Genomic DNA, 14,384 nt, shown 5'->3' with positions numbered 1-14,384 from the left:
ACAAGGCGACATCTTTAAATTAGAGCAAGTGCCATTCAGGAGTGACTCAGGAAGCACTTTTCCCACATAAAGGGTACTAGAAATCTGGAACACCTTCTCTTCCCCTAAAAGGCTGTGGAGACAGTTTCAAGAGGGAGAGGGATTTTTGTTGGGCAATAGGGACCAAAGGATGTTAAGCCAAGGCAGGTAAATGGAGCTCAGATACAGATCAGCAATGATCTAACTGAAAGGCAGGACAGGCTCGAGGGGCTGAATGGCCTCCTCCTGTTCCTATTAAGTGCAGATTTCACAGTCCAACTAGGGAAACACTCCAGCACCGCGGGCCACCCCCGAGCAACAGAGAGAGAACATAAGAAATAGGAGCAGGCCATTCGGCCCCTTGAACCTGCTCCACCATTCAATGAGATCATGGCTGATCATCAACCTCAACTCCACTTTCCTGCACTATCACCATATCCCTTAATATCCAAAAATCAATCGCTCTGTCTTGAATATACTCAACGACTGAGCCTCCACAGCCCTCTGGGGTAGAGAATTCCAAAGATTCACCACCCTCTGAGTGAAGAAATTTCTCATCTCAACTTGTATTTATACAGCGCCTGTAACAGAGTAAAACATCCCAAGGCGCCGCATGGAGTATTTTAACACAAAAAATGACACCGAGCCACATTAAGGATAAATTAGGGCAGGTGACCAAAAGCTTGGTCAATGAGGTAAGTTTTAAAAGGCACATCTTAAAAGGAGGAAAGAGGTAGCGAGGCGGCGAGGTTTAGGCAGGGAATTAGGGCCCAGACACAGAAGGCATCTCAGTCCTAAATGGCCGACCCCTTATTCTGAGGCTGTGACCCCTGGTTCTAGACTCGCCAGCCAGAGGGAAACATCCTCCCTGCATCTACCCTGTCAAGCTCCAAGAATCCTGTATGTTTCAGCGAGATCACCGCTCATTCTTCTAGAGATAGCGAGATACATCAGAACCCTGCAGCCTGTCCTCACTCGGGGACAGACTCCATGTGTCTCACTCAGTGTTGGGAGCCCAGCATGAACATCAGGGTGAAGACAAGAGCCCGGGGCTCAGACTATGGGATGGATCGCAATGCCATGCATTAATACAAAGTTACACCGGCGGTTGACGCACTCACTCACTCTGGGAGCAGTTTGTGTTCCGGGAGACGCCACACTCTGCCCCACCCACCCAGTGCTGGGAGCCCCACTCACCCCCAAACATGGCGCTGCTCCTGCCCACGTTGCTCTCCTCACAGACATCAGCGGCTCTCAGGGCACACAGGCTCTTCATTCACCGCCCCTCGCCGCTCCCATTAAAAGAGACACTCTCTCTCTCTGCCCCGGGTTACCAGCAAGCGCAGCGGCGCCTTTAACCCGCCGCCACATTGTATCCCTCGCTCCCCTCCTCGCATTGCTCCCTCTCCCCCCCTGCCATTGCTCCCTCTCTTCCCCCCCCCCGCCATTGCTCCCTCTCTTCTCCCCCCCCTTCCATTGCTCCCTCTCTTCCCCCCCCCCCGCCATTGCTCCCTCTCTTCTCCCCCCCCTTCCATTGCTCCCTCTTCTCCCCCCCCTTCCATTGCTCCCTCTAACCCCCCGCACTTGCATTGCTCCCTCTAAACCCCCGCACTTGCATTGCTCCCTCTAACCCCCCCCCACTTGCATTGCTCCCTCTAACCCCATTTGCATTGCTCCCTCTAACCCCCCACTTGCATTGCTCCCTCTAACCCCCCCCACTTGCATTGCTCCCTCTAACCCCCCCACTTGCATTGCTCCCTCTAACCCCCCCCACTTGCATTGCTCCCTCTAACCCCCCCCCCACTTGCATTGCTCCCTCTCTTCCCCCCCCCACTTGCATTGCTCCCTCCCCCCCCACTTGCATTACTCCCTCTTCCCCCCAACTTGCATTACTCCCCCTCCCCCCCACTTGCATTACTCCCTCTCCCCCCCCACTTGCATTACTCCCCTCCCCCCCACTTGCATTACTCCCTCTTCCCCCCCCCCACTTGCATTACTCCCTCTTCCCCCCCCCCACTTGCATTGCTCCCTCTCTTCCCCCCCCCCACTTGCATTGCTCCCTCTCTTCCCCCCCCCACTTGCATTGCTCCCTCTCCTCCCCCCCCACTTGCATTACTCCCTCTCTTCCCCCAACTTGCATTACTCCCCCCCCCACTTGCATTACTCCCTCTCCCCCCCACTTGCATTACTCCCTCTCCCCCCCACTTGCATTACTCCCTCTCCCCCCCACTTGCATTACTCCCTCTCCCCCCCCACTTGCATTACTCCCCCTCCCCCCCACTTGCATTACTCCCTCTAACCCCCCCCACTTGCATTGCTCCCTCTCTTCCCCCCCCACTTGCATTGCTCCCTCTTCCCCCCCCCACTTGCATTGCTCCCTCTCTTCCCCCCCCACTTGCATTGCTCCCTCTCTTCCCCCCCCACTTGCATTGCTCCCTCTCTTCCCCCATTTGCATTGCTCCCTCCCCCCACTTGCATTACTCCCTCTCCCCCCCACTTGCATTACTCCCCCTCCCCCCCACTTGCATTACTCCCTCTCCCCCCCACTTGCATTACTCCTCTCTTCCCCCCCCAACTTGCATTGCTCCCTCTCTTCCCCCATTTGCATTGCTCCCTCCCCCCACTTGCATTACTCCCTCTCCCCCCCACTTGCATTACTCCCCCTCCCCCCCACTTGCATTACTCCCTCCCCCCCACTTGCATTACTCCTCTCCCCCCACTTGCATTACTCCCCTCCCCCCCCACTTGCATTACTCCCTCTCCCCCCCCCACTTGCATTGCTCCCTCTAACCCCCCCCCAACTTGCATTGCTCCCTCTAACCCCCCCCCACTTGCATTGCTCCCTCTAACCCCCCCCCACTTGCATTGCTCCCTCTAACCCCCCCCACTTGCATTGCTCCCTCTAACCCCCCCCACTTGCATTGCTCCCTCTAACCCCCCCCACTTGCATTGCTCCCTCTAACCCCCCCCCACTTGCATTGCTCCCTCTAAACCCCCCCCACTTGCATTGCTCCCTCTAAACCCCCCCCACTTGCATTGCTCCCTCTAAACCCCCCCCACTTGCATTGCTCCCTCTAAACCCCCCCCCCACTTGCATTGCTCCCTCTAACCCCCCCCCACTTGCATTGCTCCCTCTAACCCCCCCCCACTTGCATTGCTCCCTCTAACCCCCCCCCCACTTGCATTGCTCCCTCTAACCCCCCCCACTTGCATTGCTCCCTCTAACCCCCCCCCCACTTGCATTGCTCCCTCTAACCCCCCCCCCACTTGCATTGCTCCCTCTAACCCCCCCCCCACTTGCATTGCTCCCTCTAACCCCCCCCCCCACTTGCATTGCTCCCTCTAACCCCCCCCACTTGCATTGCTCCCTCTAACCCCCCCCCACTTGCATTGCTCCCTCTAACCCCCCCCCACTTGCATTGCTCCCTCTAACCCCCCCACTTGCATTGCTCCCTCTAACCCCCCCCCCACTTGCATTGCTCCCTCTAACCCCCCCCCCCACTTGCATTGCTCCCTCTAACCCCCCCCCCACTTGCATTGCTCCCTCTAACCCCCCCCCACTTGCATTGCTCCCTCTAACCCCCCCCACTTGCATTGCTCCCTCTAACCCCCCCCCACTTGCATTGCTCCCTCTAACCCCCCCCCACTTGCATTGCTCCCTCTAACCCCCCCCCCACTTGCATTGCTCCCTCTAACCCCCCCCCACTTGCATTGCTCCCTCTAACCCCCCCCCCACTTGCATTGCTCCCTCTAACCCCCCCCCCCACTTGCATTGCTCCTCTAACCCCCCCCCCCCACTTGCATTGCTCCCTCTAACCCCCCCCCCCACTTGCATTGCTCCCTCTACCCCCCCCCCACTTGCATTGCTCCCTCTAACCCCCACCCCACTTGCATTGCTCCCTCTAACCCCCCCCCCCTTGCATTGCCTCTATCTCTTCACTTGCCTCTCTCCCCATGCCCGGCCCTTGCACACCGCCACCCCCAATACTCCACGCCCAGGCCCGGACACAAAGAGGCAGGAAGTGGTTCCTGCAGCTCTTTTATACCCCAGCCCCAGGACCCGATTCTAGGTGTTAAGAAACACGCCTGCGCTCATATTGAACAGCAATTAATGCTTTAAAAATGATTAGACTCATGGTGATTTATTGCACTAAGATGTTTTAAATTATTAACGTATGATTTTGCTAAAAATAAGATCAGGTTAGTGCTACCGCATTTTGTTAGCCACGCCTCTCAGAGCTTGGGAATGCCACTCAAACTCGGTCTTAAAGGGACAGTCTCCAAATATCAAAGAAAAAAAGTCTTGCATTTCTATAGCGCCTTTCACGACCACCGGACGTCCCAAAACGCCTTACTGCCAATGAAGTACTTTTTGAAGTGTAATCACTGTTGTAATGTAGGAAACGCGGCAGCCAATTTGCGCACAGCAAGCTCCCGCAAACAGCAATGTAATGACGACCGGATCATCTGTTCCTGTGATGTTGGTTGAAGGATAAATATTAGCCCAGGACACTGGGGAGAACTCCCCTGCTCTTCTTTGAAATAGTGGCCACGGGATCTTTTACGTCCACCCAAGACAGCAGACGGGGCCTCGGTTTAACGTCTCATCCGAAAGACGGCACCTCTGACAGTGTAGCACTCCCTCAGTACTGGCACTGGGAGTGTCAGCCTATATTTTTGTGCTCGAATCTCTGGAGTGGGCCCTGAATCCACATCCTTCATGACTCAGAGGTGAGTGTGCTACCCACTGAACTACTGGCCAACACAAATGACACATTATCCTGCCCAGCTTAGATATTTTCCACACTGTTTTCTTCCCTGCTCTCCTGAAGCTGTCCATTCTTCAAGGGTGGTTTTACACGTGGCAGCAAATGTCCATTCACATATAACCCTGGACAGAAAAACGATTTTACGCAAAGAGTGGATAGGATTTGAAATGCACTGCCTGATAGGGTGGTGGAAACAGATTCAACAATAGCCTTCAAAAGGGAATTGGATAAATACTTGGGAGGAGAAAATATTGCAGGGATATGGGGAAAGAGCGGGGTGGGGGGAGTTGGACTGACTGGATTGCTCTTCGAAAGAGCCGGCGCAGACTCGATGGGCCGAATGGCCTCCTTCTGCGCTGTACTATTCGATGATTTCTATGGCAGGACATAGCGAGGGGCAAAAGGGGCCCTAATCCTAAAATTAGACCTAGACCCATTCAGCAGCCAAATCAGGAAGCAGCTGCAGGTAGCCCTACCTCTTCATGGTGCCACTGCCATGCAACCACATGAGGGGCATCGCTACAGAAAATTCCTGCTCCAAGGGGCCCACACCAACCCAACTCCCCCAATTGTCGAGCGAGCTTCTCCGATAATGAACCGAGCCATATAGACCAGGAGACTCCGCAGTCTGCACTGAGTTAGACAGCTATTTGGAGGGCACTTGCAATTGGCCTCAGCCTCTCCCAGTTAGGGAGGGGGAAATTAGCCAGGATTCTCACTTCTGATCACTCTCCGATGCCCCCCCCCCCTGCTAGAAGGGCTCTTGTGTAAAAGAAAAAGAAAGACTTGCATTTATATAGCGCCTTTCACGACCTCAGGACGTCCCAAGGCGCTTTACAGCCAATGAAGTACTTTTTGAAGTGTAGTTACTGTTGTAATGTAGGAAATGCGGCAGCCAAAATTGCACACAGCAAGCACCCACAAACAGCAACGTGATAATGGCCAGATAATCTGTTTTAGTGATGTTAATTGAGGGATAAATATTGGCCCCAGGACACTGGGGAGAACTCCCCCGCTCTTCTTTGAAATAGTGCTGACGTAAGAAAACTACTAGGCACTTGGTCTAAGCGTTAAACAAAGCTTTAATCAACTGTATTACAACATGGCGGTCTAGTTGTGTCCTTCACTAGTTCCTGTTAAGAATGTCCTGCGCAAGCTGGGCCCGTGCCCGAGTATTTATACTCTCCCTGGACAGCGCCACCCGTAGGCCGCTCACTATTATTTCATAAGTCTTTCTTTCATGAATGACTGATTCATGACAAGTGCCCGTGGGATCTTCTTACGTCCACCTGAGAGGGCAGAAGGGGCCTCGGTTTATTTTTTTTTTTTTTTAATTCATTGATGGGATGTGGGCGTCGCTGGCTAGGCCTGCATTTAGTGCCCATCCCTAATTGCCCTTGAGAAGATGGTGGTGAGCAGCCTTCTTGAACTGCTGCAGTCCATATGGTGTAGGTACACCCACAATGCTGTTAGGAAGGGAGTTCCAGGATTTTGGCCCAGCGACAGTGAAGGAACGGCGATACAGGTCCAAGTCAGGATGGTGTGTGGCTTGGAGGGGAACTTGTAGGTGGTGATGTTCCCATGCGTCTGCTGCCCTTGTCCTTCTAAGTGGTAGAGGTCGCAGGTTTGGAAGGTGCTGTTGAAGGAGCTTTGGCGAGTTGCTGCAGTGCATCTTGTAGATGGTACACACTGCAGCCACAGTGTGCTGGTGGTGGAGGGAGTGAATGTTGAAGGTGGTGGATGGGGTGCCAATCAAGCGGGCTGCTTTATCCTGAATGGTGTCGAGCTCCTTGAGTGTTGTTGGAGCTGCACTCATCCAGGTAAGTGGAGAGTATTCCATCACACTCCTGACTTGTGCCTTGTAGATGGTGGAAAGGCTTTGGGGAGTCAGGAGGTGAGACACTCGCCGCAGAACACCCAGCCTCTGACCTGCTCTTGTAGCCACAGTATTTATATGGCTGGTCCAGTTCAGTTTCTGATCAATGGTAACCCCCAGGATGTTGATAGTGGGGGATTCAGCGATGGTAATGCCATTGAATGTCAAGGGGAGATGGTTAGAGTCTCGCTTGTTGTCTCATCTGACAGTGCAGCGCTCATTCAGTACTGCACTGGGATTGTCAGCCTAGATTTTTGTGCTCAAGTCTCTGGAGTGGGAGTTGAACCCACGACCTTCTGACTCAGAGGCAATGTAGACATTGAACAAAATAAGAATGGGCTTTGGCTGTGTCACTGCCTGCAATCAAATAACCTGCCAACACTCACTGTCAAGGCTCAGATAATGAAGCAGCACATGCGGCAAGACCTGGATGACATTCAGGCTTGGGCTGATAAGTGGCAAGTAACATTCGTGCCACACAAGTGCCAGGTAATGACCATCTCCAACAAGAGAGAGTCTAACCACCGCCCCTTGACATTCAATGGCATTACCATCGCCGAATCCCCCACCATCAACATCCTGGGGGTCACCATTGACCAGAAAGTTAACTGGACAAGTAACATAAATACTGTGGCTACAAGAGCAGGTCAGAGGCTGGGTATTCTGCGGTGAGTGTCTCACCTCCTGACTCCCCAAAGCCTTTCCACCATCTACAAGGCACAAGTCAGGAGTGTGATGGAATACTCTCCACTTGCCTGGATGAGTGCAGCTCCAACAACACTCAAGAAGCTCGACACCATCCAGGACAAAGCAGCCCGCTTGATTGGCACCCCATCCACCACCTTAAACAGTCACTCCCTCCACCACCGGCGCACCGTGGCTGCAGTGTGTACCATCTACAAGATGCACTGCAGCAACTCGCCAAGGCTTCTTCGGCAGCACCTCCCAAACCCGCGACCTCTTCCACCTAGAAAGACAAGGGCAGCAGGCGCATGGGAACACCACCACCTCCAAGTTTCCCTCCAAGTCACACACCATCCTGACTTGGAAATATATCAGCCATTCCTTTATCGTCGCTGGGTCAAAATCCTGGAACTCCCTCCCTAACTGTGGGAGTACCCTCATCACACGGTTCAAGAAGGCAGCTCACCACCACCTTCTCAAGGGGCAATTAGGGATGGGCAATAAATGCTGGTCTTGCCAGCGATGCCCACATCACAGGAACGAAAAAAAAAAACCACATGGCAGTACAGTAAAGTACACTTTCCCTTTAATTAGTGAATGGACTCCATCTGTATGTACCGGTGGAGCTAATCATCAAAAAAATCTTTTCTTAAAGGGGAAGGTCGTACTATGATCAGCCCTATCAATGAGAAATGCTTAAACATGTAGCACTTCTGTGCCTTTATTTTAGTTTTGCCGCTGTAATGATCTATTTACAGAGCTTTTCCCAGCTTATAATTACATCTACCCCACCCAGTCCCTTCACGACTATTAAAAAAAACTTGGATTACGTTTTCCTTCTTCCCCGGAGTTTGAAGGGATCCCTTTTAAGACTATTTCATTGCCTTTCTTTCTCCTCCAAGTGTCCCACCCATTTTCTCCCATTACCCCATGTCCCCTGGTGATACACTGGGGTACAGCTCCATGGGCACTGGCAATGCTCCTCCTGCCTTGCTCAAGTCTAACCCAACCTTTTCCTGTCCAGGTGAATCCACACGTACACATCTACAAGATGCACTGCAGCAACTCGCCAAGGTTTCTTCGACAACACCTCCCAAACCCACGACCTCCGCCGCCTAGAAGGACAAGAACAACAGAGGTACGGGAACACCACCACCTCCAAGTTCCCCTCCAAGACACACACCATCCCGACTTGGAAATATATCGTCCGTTCCTTCATCGTCGCTGGGTCAAAATCCTGGAACTCCCTCCCTAACGGCACTGTGGGAGCACCTTCACTGCACGGACTGCAGCGGTTCAAGAAGGCGGCTCACCACCACCTTCTCAAGGGGCAACTAGGGATGGGCAATAAATGCTGGTCTTGCCAGGGACGCCCACACCCCTTGAATGAATGAAAAAAACATAGGTAGGAATAGTTTCTGACATAAATCGTGCTATTTATGTAGAAAGGACTTATGAAATATACTGGGCGGCCTGCTGGTGGCGCTGTCCAGGGAGAGTATAAATACTGGGACACAGGCCCAGCTTGCTCAGGAACATTTTGTGAACAGGAACTAGTGAAGGATAACTAGACTTCCATGTTGTGAAACAGTCGATTAAAGCCTTGTTTAATACTCCGACCAAGTGCCTAGTAGTTTTCTTACGTCAGTTTCTTTGATCCAGCCAAGATCAGCCAACTAACTGCCGAGCATGGATCAAGCACCTTCTAGTTTGCACGAGAAGTAGCCAAGTGAACGAGGTACCAGACTGATTGATGACCATTCTTCCCATCCAGCTTGGGTGAACTATCGTTCAATTCACACCTCAGTAGTGAACGGGCAAAGTTTCAACAACCAAGACATGCAGCGCATAAGAGCATAAGAAATAGGAGCAGGAGTCGGCCATTCGGCCCTTCGAACCTGCTCCGCCATTCAATAAGATCATGGCTGATCTTTTACCTCAACTCCACTTTCCCACCTGATCCCCATATCCCTTGATTCCCTTAATATCCAAAAATCTATTGATCTCAGCCTTGGATATACTCAACGACTGAGCCTCCACAGCCCTCTGGGGTAGAGAATTCCAAAGATTCACCACCCTCTGTGTGAAGAAATTTCTCCTCACCAGCCCTAAATGGCCGACCCCTTATTCTGAGACTGTGACCCCTGGTTCTAGACTCCCCAGCCAGGGGAAACATCCTCCCTGAAGCTACCCTGTCAAGCCTTGTAAGAATTTTGTCTGTTTCAATGAGATCACCTCTCATTCTTCTAAACTCTAGAGAATATAGGCCTAGTCTACTCAATCTCTCCTCATAGGACAATCCCCCCCATCCCAGGAACCAGTCTGGTGAACCTTCCTTGCACTCCCACTATGGCAAGTATATCCTTCCATAGGTAAGGAGACTAAAACTGTACACAATACTCCGGGTGTGGTCTCACCAGGACCCTATATAATTGCAGTAAGACTTCTTTACTCTTATACTCAAACCCTTTTGTAATAAAGGCCAACATACCATTTGCTTTCCTAATTGCTTGCTGTACCTGCATGTTAACTTTCAGTGATTCATGTACAAGGACACCCAGATCCCTCTGAACACCAACATTTCCCAATCTCTCACGTTTAAAAAATACTCTGCTTTTCTATTTTCCCTACCAAAGTGGATAACTTCACATTTCTCCACATTATATTCCATTTGCCATGTTCTTGCCCACTCACTTAGCCTGTCTATATCCCCTTGAAGCCTCCTTGTATCCTCCTCACAACTTACATTCCCACCTAGCTTTGTATCATCAGCAAACTTGGATATATTACATTTGGTCCCCTCATCCAAATCATTGATGTAGATTGTGAATAGCTGAGGCCCAAGCACTGATCCTTGCGGTACCCCACTAGTTACAGCCTGCCAACCCGAAAATGACCCGTTTATTCCTACTCTCTGCTTTCTGTCCGTTAACCAATCCTCAATCCATGCTAGTATATTACCCCCAATCCCATGAGCCCTAATTTTGTTTAATAACCTTATCGAATGCCTTCTGAAAATCCAAATACACCACATCCACTGGTTCCCCTTATCTATCCTGCTAGTTACAACCTCAAAAATCTCTAACAGATTTGTCAAACACAATTTCCCATTCATAAACCTGTGTTGACTCTGCCTAATCCTATTATTATTTTCTAAGTGCCCTGTTACCACGTCCTTAATAATAGATTCTAGCATTTTCCCTACTACTGATGTCAGGCTAACTGGTCTATAGTTCCCCATTTTCTCTCTCCCTCCTTTCTTAAATAGTGGGGTTACATTTGCTACCTTCCAATCCGCGGGAACCGTTCGAGAATCTATGGAATTTTGGAAGATGACAACCAATGCATCCACTATCTCTATAGCCACCTCTTTTAAAACCCGAGGATATAGGGCATCAAGTTCAGGGGATTTATCGGCTTTCATTCCCATTCATTTCTCCAGTACTATTTCTTTACTAATGCTAATTTCTTTCAGTTCCTCATTCTCACTAGGCCCTTGGAGCTCCACTATTTCTGGAATGATTTTTGCATCTTCTTCCATGAAGACAGACATAAGTATTTGTTTAATTTCTCTGCCATGTCCTTATTCCTCATTATAATTTCTCCTGTCTCAGCCTGTAAGGGACCCACGTTTACTTTTGCTAATCTTTTCCTTTTTACATACCTATAGAAGCTTTTACAGTCTGTTTTAATGTCTCTCGCTAGTTTACTCTCATATTCTATTTTCCATTGGTTTGTCAATTTCTTGGTCCTCCTTTGCTGAATTCTAAAATCCTCCCAATCCTCAGGCTTACTATTTTATTGGCAACATTATAAGCCTCGTCCTTTGATCTGATACTATCTTTAATTTCTCTTGTTAGCCACAGGTGGACCATTTATCCCCGTGGTGTTTTTATTTCTTAAGGGAATGTATATTCGTTTCGAATTATGAATTATTTGTTTAAATGTTTGCCATTGCTTTTCTACTGTCATATCTTTTAATCTAGTTTCCCAACCTACCTCAGCCAACTCGCCTCTCGTACCTGTGTAGTTTGCTTTGTTCAGATTTAGGACAGAGCTTAAACACTGACAGCACTCAATCCTTGGGGTCCCAGAACTAGACAGAAAGAAGAAAGAAAAAAGTAGGATCTCTATAGTGCCTTTCACGACCTCAGGACGTCCCAAAGCACCTTACAGCCACTGAAGTACTTTTCGAAGTGCAGTCACTGTTGTAATGTAGGAAACGCGGTAGCCAATTTGCGCACAGCAAGCTCCCACAAACAGCAGCGAGATAAATGGCCAGATAATCTGTACACTAAGCCTCAAATATGTTTTATATGCTCTTCTTCCTGCTCACCTCCCCATTGCATTGAAATGAAGATTCTCTAACTCTAACTCATTCTTTGTTAGAACGAGGCGTTATTCAGCGTATTGGCACCAGTAGGAAAGAAAGACTTGCATTTATATAGCATCTTATGACCATTCTCTCAGAAACCATCTGAAGGTAAGCATGCATGTGCAGCAGGCGGTTAAGAAGGCAAATGGTATGTTGGCCTTCGTAGCGAGAGGATTCGAGTACAGGAGCAAGGATGTCTTGCTGCAGTTGTACAGGGCCTTGGTGAGGCCACACCTTGAGTATTGTGTGCAGTTTTGGTCGCCTTACCTGAGGAAGGACGTTCTTGCCATGGAAGGAGTGCAGCGAAGATTCACCAGGCTGATACCTGGGATGGCAGGAATGACGTATGAGGAGAGATTGGGTCGATTGGGCTTATACTCACTGGAGTTTAGAAGAACGAGAGGGGATCTCATTGAAACTTATAAAATTCTAACAGGCCTAGACAGACTAGATGCAGGAAGGATGTTCCCGATGGCGGGGGAGTCCAGAACCAGGGGTCATAGTCTAAGGATAAGGGGTAAGCCATTTAGGACTGAAATGAGGAGGAATTTCTTCACCCAGAGAGTGGTGAACCTGTGGAATTCTCTGCCACAGAGGGCGGTGGAGGCCAGTTCATTAAATATATTCAAGAAAGAGTTGGATATATTTCTTGAGGCTAAAGGGATCAAGGGATATGGGGAGAAGGCAGGGACAGGGTACTGAATTTGGATGATCAGCCATGATCGCATTGAATGGCGGAGCAGGCTCGAGGGGCCGAATGGCCTACTCCTGCTCCTATCTTCTGTGTTTCTATGTTAATTACTTTGAAGTACAGGGACTGTTGTTGTGTAGCCAGATTAGGCAACCTATTCGCACCCAATAAACAACAATCAACGAACGAGTAGTTAATACATCTTTAGAAAGAAAAACTAAAGGCTGACATTTATACGGCACCTTTCACGACATCAGGATGTCCCAAAAGCGCAATGAAGTAGTTTTGAAGTGTAGTCACTACTGTTATGTAGGAAATACGGCAGGCAATCTGCGCACAGCAAGCTCCCACAAACATCAATGTGATAATGACCAGATAATCTGTTTTTAGTGATGTGGGTTGAGGGATAAATATTGGCTCCAGGACACCGGGGAGAACTCCCCTGCTCTTCTTCAAAATAGTGCTGACGTAATAAAACTCACTACGCACTTGGTTTGAGTATAAAGCAAGGCTTTAATCAACCTGTTTCAGAACATGGAGGTCTAGTTGTACTTCACTAGTTCCTTGTCTTACAAAATGTCCCTGACAAGCTGGGCCCACACCCGAGTATTAAAACTCCTTGGACGGCGCCACCAGCTGGCCGTCCAGCGTTATTTCATGAGTAGTTTCTTGATAAATGATGAGATTTATAACAAGTGCCATGTCTACCTGAGAGAGCTGACTGGGGTCTTGGTTTAACGTCAGATAGCCCCTCAGATAGGGCTTTGAAGAACGAAGCACCTATGCAATTAGAACCACACATTTTTAATAGCTAATGTGATCCCTCCTATCTAAGTCCACTATTGGAGTTGAAAAACATTATTGAAAAGAGGCAGCAACTGCTGTCTTCCTGTACGTTCAGTAATTGTTCCTTTTGGTTCTTTGCCAAATCTATCTCTCGTATCTTCCCTGAATTTTCCTTTCCACCCCTCTTCCATCCTTACAGTTCAGTTACTAGCTCTCAAAAAAAGGAAGTTAACCGTTAAGGCTCACTTCCGCCCTGCACTGAGGGAGTACAGCACTGTTGGAGGTCGTGTGGTTGAGACGTTAAACCGAGGTTCCATTTGCCTGTTTAGGTGAATGTAAAAGATCTCATGGCACTATTCAAAGAGGAACAGGAGAGTTCTCCTGGTGTCCTGGCCAAAATTTATCCCTCAAACCAGATTAACTGGGAATTTATATTATTGTCATTCAACAATGGTGACGGCAGTTCAAAAGTAATTCATTGGCTGTGAAGTGCACTCCCTCAGCACTGCACCTCCGACAGTGCAGCACTCCCTCAGCACTGCACCTCCGACAGTGCGGCGCTCCCTCAGTACTGCACCTCCGACAGTGCTGCACTCCCTCAGCACTGCACCTCCGACAGTGCGGCACTCCCTCAGCACTGCACCTCCGACAGTGCAGCACTCCCTCAGTACTGCACCTCCGACAGTGCGGCACTCCCTCAGCACTGCACCTCCGACAGTGCAGCACTCCCTCAGCACTGCACCTCCGACAGTGCGGCACTCCCTCAGCACTGCACCTCCGACAGTGCAGCACTCCCTCAGTACTGCACCTCCGACAGTGCAGCACTCCCTCAGCACTGCACCTCCGACAGTGCAGCACTCCCTCAGCACTGCACCTCCGACAGTGCTGCACTCCCTCAGCACTGCACCTCCGACAGTGCAGCACTCCCTCAGTACTGCACCTCCGACAGTGCAGCACTCCCTCAGCACTGCACCTCCGACAGTGCAGCACTCCCTCAGCACTGCCCCTCCGACAGTGCAGCACTCCCTCAGCACTGCACCTCCGACAGTGCAGCACTCCCTCAGTACTGCCCCTCCGACAGTGCAGCACTCCCTCAGCACTGCACCTCCGACAGTGCAGCACTCCCTCAGCACTGCACCTCCGACAGTGCAGCACTCCCTCAGTACTGCCCCTCAGACAGTGCAG

The 14,384-nt window shown here is 50.3% G+C and overlaps 1 protein-coding gene across 5 annotated transcripts in view; it reads right to left on the bottom strand.

Annotated features, from left to right (window-relative positions):
* Window positions 1-1,434, bottom strand: part of LOC147099514 (oxysterols receptor LXR-beta-like) — a 51,857-nt gene extending 50,423 nt beyond the window's left edge. For all 5 annotated transcript variants that reach the window (XM_085969726.1, XM_085969730.1, XM_085969729.1 and 2 more), the window contains exon 1: window positions 1,216-1,434. The gene's annotated coding sequence lies outside the window, so the exon portion shown is untranslated. The remainder of the gene's footprint in view (window positions 1-1,215) is intronic.
* Between the last annotated feature and the right edge of the window lie 12,950 nt (window positions 1,435-14,384).

This window comes from Somniosus microcephalus, chromosome 28 (assembly GCF_052327205.1).
Source record: "Somniosus microcephalus isolate GS21.2 chromosome 28, FLI_Smic_1.0, whole genome shotgun sequence".
In the NCBI taxonomy this organism is placed as follows: Eukaryota; Metazoa; Chordata; class Chondrichthyes; order Squaliformes; family Somniosidae; genus Somniosus; species Somniosus microcephalus.
This window is presented reverse-complemented; position numbering and strand designations above follow the sequence as displayed.